The following is a 10,291-nucleotide window of genomic DNA, read 5'->3' on the forward strand; positions in this document are numbered from 1 at the left end:
GTTTTTTTTTTTTAAAGAGTGTAAATATCTCATTAATCGTTTTCAGATTAATGTATGACAAAATGATCATATTTTAGATATATTGGATAAAATAAACATATTATTAAAGTTAATCTCACCTGCTTTTTTTTTTTTTTTTTTACTTTAAGTGACTACTAGAAATTTAAAAAGTATGTATATGGCATTATATTTGGCTTGGACAGCACTGCTCAGTGGACCATTGTACTACTCCTCCAGGGCAGAAGTGGCGCTGTCCAGGGTCTCTTGGCAAAGACCACCCAGCCTAAAGCACCATCTGGGCACTCAAGCTCCCCAAATAACTGCTGGGGAAATGTGAGCACATCTTATCCCAAGACAGCACAACAAACAGAACCCATTAAGCAAAGCAAATTTTGCTTGTGGCCTGGATACAAACACAGGTGCAGCGAGAGCTTCAAGCCTTTTCAAGCAATTCCATTTTCTCAGAAGGATGGTATGTCCACAGCATAGTGTCAGGGCAGGAGGGAGGTCCCGTATGCCCTTCCCCAACATCTCAATATGTCTCTCAGAATCCCAGAGGGTAGATGGAATAGCGTTTTTGAAATCGGCCAGGAAAATTGTGAAATGTTTATTTGATGGCAGGGTAAAAATTGTACATTTTCTGGTAAGGTAGAAAATAAGAACAAAGATCCAAATAGCCAGTCCCTCACACCGCCATTTTAGTCACAGTCCGCCTGTGCTTTTGGCTGTGTTACAATATGAAATAAATCCCTTTATAATCCCTCACAGTGGCTCCAAAAAAAAAAAAAAAAAAGTATTTTCACAAGCACCAGAGCAGACCCTTTGGGCATTTCTTCCCGCAAATGCTCATCTCTGCTCAAACCTCTTCCCCACCCCACACCCCACCCCCGATTGCATCCTTTTACAATACAGTGAACTGAAAGGATCTAGCACTGGTTCTGTCAAGTGGGGATGGGAGGTGGGGAAATATAGGGAGTGGTCCAAAAAGGAATCGCTCACGCAAGCTCAATATCCTCCCCAAACTCTCCATGATCCTTCCCAGGTCACTCACCTCTGTTCATTTCTTCTTCCAACCGACACGTGGAATTTCCTGTTTTCTGCCTCTTGTCATGCTCTCACATTGACGTTACCTAACACATCATGTAGTTCTTAGGGTCTTTGAGCGGCATGACACTCCCCCTGAACCCTCATCCCCGTTCATAGCTCCGTATAACTTCATGTAACACTCAATAAATGTTTGTTGAATGACTGAATGAAGTTGAATCTGGTATTTGCCAACTCTGATAAAATAGAGGGAATCGATGCCAGCCTCCCTACTAGACAGAGAAACCGGACAGCTATATAAAATGATCTGAAGGGAAAATTGCATCCAACACTTTACTTCCAGGTCTCTGAAGGAGGCTGTTATAACAATGGACTATAAATACAGGGTGAATGGTGTATCTGTAAGGAAGCAATTCCAACAGTGGTCTGGAAGAGCCAAGAAAATCCAGCTTCTTCTCCCCGAGTATATACACAGGTGCGCTGTGTGGAATGAAATCCACTTAACTTGATTTTATGGACAGTGATTCATGCAAACTCAGCTCCAAACTGCTCAGCACGGCTCAGTTAAATAAATTACAGCAGGAGTAAGCCAGCCAGCAGTAAAGGCAAAAGACAGAAAATAAACTTGAGGTTGAGGACTGAAATTTTTGGAGTGCCTGCCCTGCCAGCATCATCTTTCTTCTGGGGGATTCTGAAGGGACCTCGGTGGTCTTCAAGGTCAAGGCCGTGATTTGACTGATAGGGTAACTGAGGACCATGGAAGATGGAGTACATGTCCAAAGTTACTTAAAGAGTGATTGACAGAATCAGGGCTCCCGGGTCACAGGTCGGAGCATTTCTTCATTTCGTCAGGCTCCTGAGTGTGTTGTTCACTGCCATAGGGCCAGGCACACCAAAGAGACCCGATAGACATTCGTTGAATTAACGAATGACTGAATCTGCTAGGCTGGGGGTAGTGAGTCAGCCTGAGGGTTAGAAGGGGGGAGGAAAGATGAAAGATGACCCTCTAGAATAAACACCCGAGTGTTTAGGGATGGAAGGGCTCCCCCTTAGATGCTCAGTGTTCCAACTCCCACCTGGGAAGACACAACCAGCCCCCTACTCTGGCCTCCTCTCTGTTGTGTGTGACAGGCCTGCCACAATGCTCCATCCCTCCCTTTAGTGACTCCCCCTGAGGCCTCTAGTTCCTTCCTTTAGGACTAGGGCATCACTGCCCAGGAATGGGGATACGTCAGTGGGGATGACTTTGCCTCATTAACGCCTTAGCACCTACTGGCCCTGAGCATGCAGTCGTACTATAGTGACATCCTTGGGGTGTTCTGTGAGATACCATCACATTCTTAAAATAAATTACCCATATCTATTTTTTTCCTAAGCTAGCTGGAATTCTTTTTCTTCCTTGTAACGAAAAGATTCTTACACAAAATAAAGGCTCTCAGTAATTGACGCAGTGGATAGATAAATCTAAGGTATGGCAGTTTTAACACATGGCTACAAATTTTTTGACAACTGTCCCATCAAGAATTGAAATCTACCTACTTTCCCCTTGGATCTAAGCAGACTCGTGATGGTCTCAACCAATAGAGTATGAGAGATGTGAAGGCATATATGAGTCTTGAGGATAAGCCATAAAAGGCCATGCAGCTTTCAACTCATTCTTGGAGCACTGAGCTACCCCATAAAAAGCCCGACTGCCATGAAGCTATCATACTCTGGACAGGCTACGTGTTGGTGTCAATAGTCCCCAGCCCAAGCACTAGGCTTATGTGAAGGAAGAAGCTTTTAGGTGGCTCTAGCACTTGCCATTCAAGTCCTCCCAGCTGAAGGTCCAGCTCTCCAGGAGCGGTGACAATCCATCCCACCACGCCATCTCTAAATTCCTGACCTGTGGAACATACAAATAGAAGAAAAAAATGCTGATTGTTTTATGTCATTCCGTTTGGGACAGTTTGGTATGCAACAATGAATAACTGAAACAGAAGTGTATAAAGGAATAAGAAAAAGGCCAAGAGTATGAACATTGTTCAGCCGGCGTATAGAAAGGAGGCACCACGGAATTCCAGTTATCAGTCTGAAGACACAGGAGGCTGGTAGCCTTGGGGCAGGGATAGGAGTTGGCATAGGTGATTTGTTATGGAGAAATATTGTCTTCTTTGGTCTACACCTGGGCCAGCTCTGGGAGGAGACCTCTCTGTAAGAAAGCTGACACAGGGAACAAGCAGCCTGCTCTTTGATGTGCTTTAGAGGTTCCAGCTTGCTTCCTCAGCCACACTCCTCAAGACCATGAGCATCAGATGGGAGGGGAGACATTGTAGTTTTTCAAATGCTCCCATGCCTGGAACCCGAACTCTTTCGGTTGCAAGGGACAGAAATCCAAGTTAACTAGCACAACCAATATATGAACACTATGACATGTAGCTTGTGATCAAAATGCAACTTTCAATTTTACTCAGTGGAGAGTGATGGCAACACACTATCCCTGAGTGGTCCAGCAGTGAAAGGCTGCTGTTGGAATGAAGTTGGGTATTGTCTTGTCCATCCTCTTGGAGCATAGTTCTCATGCGCTTCAGTAAATGGACATCTTTCTTAGGTGACAGCTTGACATTTTGCTGTGCTGAGGCCAAGTTATACCAGAGTCTCTCCACCGTCATAGCCTACTAGCTAATACTCTGTCCATTAGATATAACTACCATAGTAGGTATTATCTGTTATCACAACCATGCTATAAAACAAATAACCACAGAACTTCAGTGCCATATAGCAATTGACATTCTGCTCACGAGTCTCTGGGTCAGTTGGGTGGTTTCACTGGGCTTAGAGGGATCATTCACACATCTACACTCAATAGTAAGTTGGCTTAGGAGGCTCGGCTGATCTTGGCTGGGCCGGGCTCTCTCACATATCTGAGGCTTTGACCTGGCTTTGCTTTCCATGTCTTATTCACCATCAGGCTAGCACAGGCTTGTTCCCATCATGATCGAGGACCAAGAGGTAGAGCAAAAGTCAGCAATGTCTCTTGAGGCCTAGACTTGAGACAAGCACACCATCACTTCCACCACATTCTATGAGCCAAGGCAAATCACAAGATAAGCTCATGCTCAAGGGTTGGAGAGATATCTTCACTCTTGAGTGTGGGGTAGGAACCTGCAAAGGCAAATTGCAAAAGGCATGTATTAGGAAGAATTAGAGCCATCTCTGAAATCAGTTTCCCATATAATATTTGCCACTTGGCAGCAAAATAATTTTATATGTAAAGTTTAGCAACATGCCTAAGACAGGTTTGCAGTACACTGGAATGCCAAGGTGCACAGAGAATTAGGGGTATAATAGTTGAGAACTGGGAGTATGGAGTCGGGACAGCTGGATTCCAATTCCTACTCTACCACTTACTAAATGAGCTCGGGCAACACTCTTAGCCTTTCCACGTCTCAGTATCCTCACCTAAAAAATGGGCACAATAACAGCCATCCAGGTCATAAGGTTATAAAGATTAAGTGGTAACATCTACTATGAAATGCTTAGCACAGTGCTCACCATGAAATAAGTGTTCAGTAAATAATAAATGATAATTACTAATTTCATCATAAGGAGTCAAAGCAGGAAGTGTACTGCCTAGATCTACCCTGACACCATTGCCTCTATCACTCCTTTCAGCTCACCCTCAGGAAAGCCACTGAGTTCTGTGAAAGGTGGTAGGCAGATTCATGGAAGGAGAAAAAAAATATATGAAGGATCAGTGCTCGTATTCATTCATTCATTCATTCATTCATTCATTATATGTCCCTATGTGCTTTCCAATTTGCCTCCAAAAAACAATAGTTTTGAAGGGTGCTGGCATTAGCAAATAATTTCAGATGTGCCCAGAGAGTTAGTCCCAAGGAATTTCAGTGCATTATTGCTGATAATAGTAAAAACCAGAAATCACAGGAGACTGACCAAATGAATTATACCTTTTTATAGCGAAATACAATGTGGCCATCAAAAATTGCCATGTAAGATATCTAATGATGTAGGAAGATGAGGTGGAGAGGTATTGCTGAGAGCAAAAAGCAAGACACTAACAGTGCATATAGGGTGATCTGCTGTTTGGGTTCTCTCGCATTACCTAGTGCAATTGTCGGCTGCAGGGATTCCATCATTCCTTCTTGATCCTTGCTGATTCAGGAGGTGGACATTTTGGCAGCCTCTTCTCCCATGAAAATATGGTTTTCCAGATTTCAATCATTTCGTGCTTCAATCTCCGCCTTATTCTAAATCTAATCATGAATAAACACAAAAAAGTGCTCAGCTTCCCCAATAGTCAAGCACAGGAATATCAAAACTATACTAAGATACCACCACACAGTTAGCTATGGCTAAAATAAAAAAATACTGATAATTCCAAGTGTTACCGAAGAAGGGGTTTGGTGGCAACTTACACACACCCCTTTGAAATCGGTTTGGCTGGCGCTATAAAATTCAAATATGCATGCCAGCTCTGTGCATGACCCGGCAGTTCACTCCTAGTTGACTCTCAACAGAAATGTGTGTGCAGGGCAGCCCGGGTGGCTCAGCAGTTTAGCGCCGCCCTTGGCCTGGGGCGTGGTTCTGGAGACCCGGGATCCAGTCCCACGTTGGGCTCCCTGCATGGAGCCTGCTTCTCCCTCTGCCTGTGTCTCTGCCTCTCTCTCTCTCTCTCTCTATGTCTATCATAAATTTAAAAAATCTTAAAAAAAAAAAAAAAGAAATGTGTGTGCATATGCACTGAAAGACACACATGGGAATGTTCATGGCAGCATTTTTCATAGTAGCGAGACTGGAAACAACCCAAATGTCCATTTATAGTAAAACTGACAACTTGTGATATAGTCATTACTATAGAGTAATGGAAATGAATAAGGTACAAGCAACAAAGCGAAGTAGAACAAAAGAAGCCAGACATAAAAATATATGCACATGGCCCTATTCATGCACACACACACATAAGTAGTTCTGTTTATGTAAAGATTAAACATTTAGGACTATAGTCTTGGAAGCCAGCATAGTGGCTAACTTTGGGAAGGTTGGACAAGCCGTGGTTGGGGAAGAGCATGAATGGGGTAATAATATATTCTTGACCTGGGTGCTAGTCACATGTTATATACTTTATGATAACTCGTTGGGCAGTATACTAATAATTTCTGCGTACTTCCTGTGCATGTGACCTACTTTCTAATGAACCTTTTTAAATAAAACAAATTTAGGGGCATCTGGGCAGCTCAGTTGACTTGGTTTTGGCTCAAGTCATGATCTCAGGGTCCTGGGATGGAGTCCCCATTGGCCTCCGCACTCAGCAGGGAGTCTGCTTGTGGATTCTCTCTCTCCCTCTCCCTCTGGGTGCAGCTTGCTCTCTCTTTCTCTCTAAAATAAATAAATAAATAAATTTTTTAAAAAATAAAATAAATAACATGGCTCGTGCAATAAGACATGGCATTAGAGCACTTTCTAGGAGTTACTGTCTAACAAACTGAGATTGTCTGTCTTTGTGATTCCTCAGGGGGACAAGAGAGAGTCCCTCTGAGAGTGGCCTGAGTCCCCAGGGGAATTGGGAGTGATGCATAAACAACAGGCACAGTCCGGCTCTTGAATCTGGAAGCAAATTCAGCCTAACGGAAACCCCAGTCAGGGAATTTCTTTGAGGAGCTCGGAGAAGGTGGGAGACCCACCCCAAAGCACAGGCCCGGGTGGCTCCCGGGAGCCCCTCCCGAGGCCTGTGTAGCCTTTAGGCTGAACAAAGCCCTTCCCATCCCCACCAAGGAGCTGTTGTTTCCAGAGGCCTGGTGGAACAGCTAACTGTAAGCCAGGGGGAGGAAGTTACACAATGGATGTTGAAATGTAGGCTTGTTGAAAAGTTGTCACTCGAGTAATGAATGCCCTATTTCCTGTTTTTTTGCCGAAAGTTAAATGCTGGGCATAATTAGCTAGTAAAAAAGCAAGCTTGGCCGCAGAACAAAAATAGCACATTTTGGGAGCCCGGGCCAATTAAAATTGTTTATGCAGCCATTTAGCAATATTTTTCTCCAAACTATTATGACCGGGAAATATGCAGCATGAGACTGGAAGGCAAGCTCCTCGGAAGAAAAATGGCCCACACACTGATCCTTTAAACAGCCTGCTGTTCTCAGGGGATTTTATAATAAGAATGAACACTTCCATCCTCCTGAACTCCCTGGGCCTCCTCGCGATCCTGAGACCGGCATCACTCACCCTCTGTAGCAGGCAGCTGTTGATGAGGTTCTGCAACCGGCTAATGTTAAGATTAGCCAAGCTCCCCCATGTGTTAGAGACGCCAGCCACTACCGACTGGGCCGCCTGGCGCAGTCATGTAAATCATCTGGCTGATGCCGTGGTCTCACTGAGCGGATGAAACATTGTTGTTAATGCCCGGACAGCCTGGCTGGTGTCAGGAGTAGTTGCTGGAACTCGGGGAGCTTGCCCTTGGCACAGTTTGTCACGACGCCAGTTCCTCCTCTCTGCGCTCTGTCTCCAGCACTTTCCATGTCTCCAGTGATCTTCCACCCCGAGTAGGCAGGTTCCATCTCCCTTTCCCTCTCCAGCCTCCGGGTCAACACCCACTTTGAGATCCTTCATTTACACTCAGGTGTAATGGACTGATCACAGCTCTGGAAGCCATCAGGACTCCTAGCTGAGAGATGCACTTTGGTTATGGAATTGCAGGCACTGAGTTAGGGGATGGGGTGAGCACTTGGGAGGCAAGGGCCTTCTCAACATCCCTAAAGTTTCACCCAAGGGAAATAGGCTATTTGACTTATCTCACCAGGTTACCCCCCCCCCCCTTGGCTGAATGCCTCCTTTGGCTGACAGAAGAGAGATCTTTGGAGACCTTCACCTGGCTGTAGACATTGTCTCAGACACCACACGCATAGTCTTAGCCTGGCCACCCCTGCGCACCCCCAGCCAGAGTTCTCCATCTCCCCAGCCCTGAGGCATCGAGGTGAGCACCACCCATCTGGGAGACTGACTGTGGAAAGTCTTTTGCCGTCCCTAGGTTGGACAGGAGGACTCCAACAGCAGAAGAGCCATCTCTTGTCTTTCTGCTCACGTCCGGTTCATTTCATGTTCCTTCATTCATACATAGTATTTATAAAATAAGTTTCTATATGGATCCAAAATAATAATTCAGCTTACTAGTAAGAGCTCTCCTTGGCTTGATCCCAGCTTCCCCGTCTCACCCTTCCTCAGACTAGTCACCCTCTTGAGTTTGCCAGGAATGTCTTTCTTCTGAAGCACACGCTGTACTCTTCTACTTCTATGCTTTGTTCAGACCCTGTTCCCTGCCTTTGCTCCTTTCTCTCCATGTATCTGAATCTGTCCCGTCATGTGAGGCTAACTTGGACCCTCCCCCCTTCTTGCCCACAAAGCCCTCTCTGACCACTTCTGGCTACAATGGTCTACTACATGTCTGAACTCCCGTAGCATTTCTTCTCTCAGCCTACACATGGCCTTTGGTCAAAAACTGCCTTTGATGTGCCCTGCATTCTCTTGAACACTTTCTCTTTGGATAGAAAGTAGAGCATAGTGTTGGCCTCCCTCCCTCCAGCCTATGAGCACTGGAGTCAGGAGGGGACCTCTGGTCAGCAGTTTCCGGGTCAGAACTAAATGAAGACCTGCCCCCTGGGTCCCCACAGGAATTTCCTGTTGACACCCCCACCCCCTGCCTTCCATTTCCTCTCCTCCAGGCCTCACCTCTGAATCATGACTTTCCCTGCTAGCTCTTCCATTCTCTTTCTCCCCTCCATTCAATACCCATTGCAAGGCTTCAGATAAGAACAGTTGATGAGATCAGCTCCTGGAGACCTTCTTCTGGTTCTACAAGTACATGTGGTACAGTGGCTGTAACTCTTTGCAGTTAGCCAACCAGTGACCTCAAAAGGTCATCAGCCCCTTGTCACTACATTCATTCATTCAATCAATATTTTCCATGCCCTGTGCTGGGCCTCAAGGACACAGCAACAAACAGATCCCAGGCGCTGGCTCCTTCTTCAAGGAGCTGGCTATCTAGAAGGTGATCCAGGCAAGTGAACAAGCAGTGACAGGACACAGTCTGTCCGATGGGAGAGGTTTAATATTTCCCCTATGGATGAAATTCTGTTCTGTTTAACAATATCTGTTGAGAACCACAAAACTGTTCTGTCGACCTTTCCAGAGGCTGTAGTTCCTTTGCGGTACACCCAAGTCTTAAAAACTCTCTGGTTTTTCCATTACCTATTAAACTTAGTAACAATCCTTTAAAAAGAGGCAGCCACATCACTTAGCAGGATTCTTCATGTACTTCAATATAATAATTAGGTCATGCTTCTAGCATTGCCTAGTGTTTAAAATGATGCTAGAAAGTAATAATTCAGGTAATAATAATACTAGTTATCACCTACTAAACATGTAGGTGTCCAGTGCCAGGAGCTTTCACAGGCCTCATGGAGAGATCTGAAGGCCAGAGGGGCTTTTTTCCATACCCCAAGACATTAGCATGTCCTTTAAGGCTATGGCCCCCTGCCCCCTGCCCCATCTGTTCACCTGGTGAGCTTCCACTATTTTTGCCTGACCCACACCCATTGCATCCTCTTCTGGGGTCATGAGTCTCCGTTGGTAGGGAGAGAACATCCAGCTGCCTCACCCTCCTTTGGCCAAAACCTAGTGCTTCAAACTAGACTCCACTGACACTCTTTCCCTTAACCTTGCTTCCTCACACAGCCTCACTGTTGAGTTCTGAAGTAACTTTCCACCCGCTAGGCCCTACTCTGCTTACATTCACACAGTTGATTACTGTGGCTTGTAACCAAAGAACCATAACCCAAACTGTCGTTCATTGCAACCTGGTACAGTCTTCTCATTCCTTTGTTCCGGAGACAACAAGCTGATGCTGTCTGGAATTTGCAAATTCTGCTCAGCACTCTGTGGAAGGAGGAGAGACTCAGACGCCAGGGCCATGGACCGTGGGACGTTAGAGAAAGGAAGTGCCTGACAAACAGCAAACGTGCCAAATGAATGCTTTCAGAGAAACGAGGGTTGCCTGAACACTATTGATTGTAGGCTCACTAATGGTTCGGGCTGTAAGGCTGGGTGTGACAGCTCAGCCTCACTCCGTGCTGTAATATACCGCCAAGTCAGGCCTATTTTCCGGTGTCAGCAGGGAAATGGGAGACTATTAAGGACGCACCTTATCAGGAACTGAGCTCAGTGTCACTGGGGAGACGGTGGCAATTAGCAT

General features: G+C 45.5%; 1 long non-coding RNA gene across 1 annotated transcript; it reads right to left on the reverse strand.

The window, feature by feature from the left end:
* Window positions 1-574: 574 nt before the first annotated feature.
* On the reverse strand, window positions 575-7,724 carry LOC144292749 (uncharacterized). The gene is made up of 3 exons (XR_013360089.1): window positions 7,270-7,724; window positions 5,150-5,300; window positions 575-4,188 (listed from the first exon to the last, which is right to left on the reverse strand). It is a non-coding gene; the product is annotated as an uncharacterized LOC144292749 (long non-coding RNA).
* Between the last annotated feature and the right edge of the window lie 2,567 nt (window positions 7,725-10,291).

This window comes from Canis aureus, chromosome 21 (genome assembly GCF_053574225.1).
Source record: "Canis aureus isolate CA01 chromosome 21, VMU_Caureus_v.1.0, whole genome shotgun sequence".
Classification (NCBI taxonomy): Eukaryota; Metazoa; Chordata; class Mammalia; order Carnivora; family Canidae; genus Canis; species Canis aureus.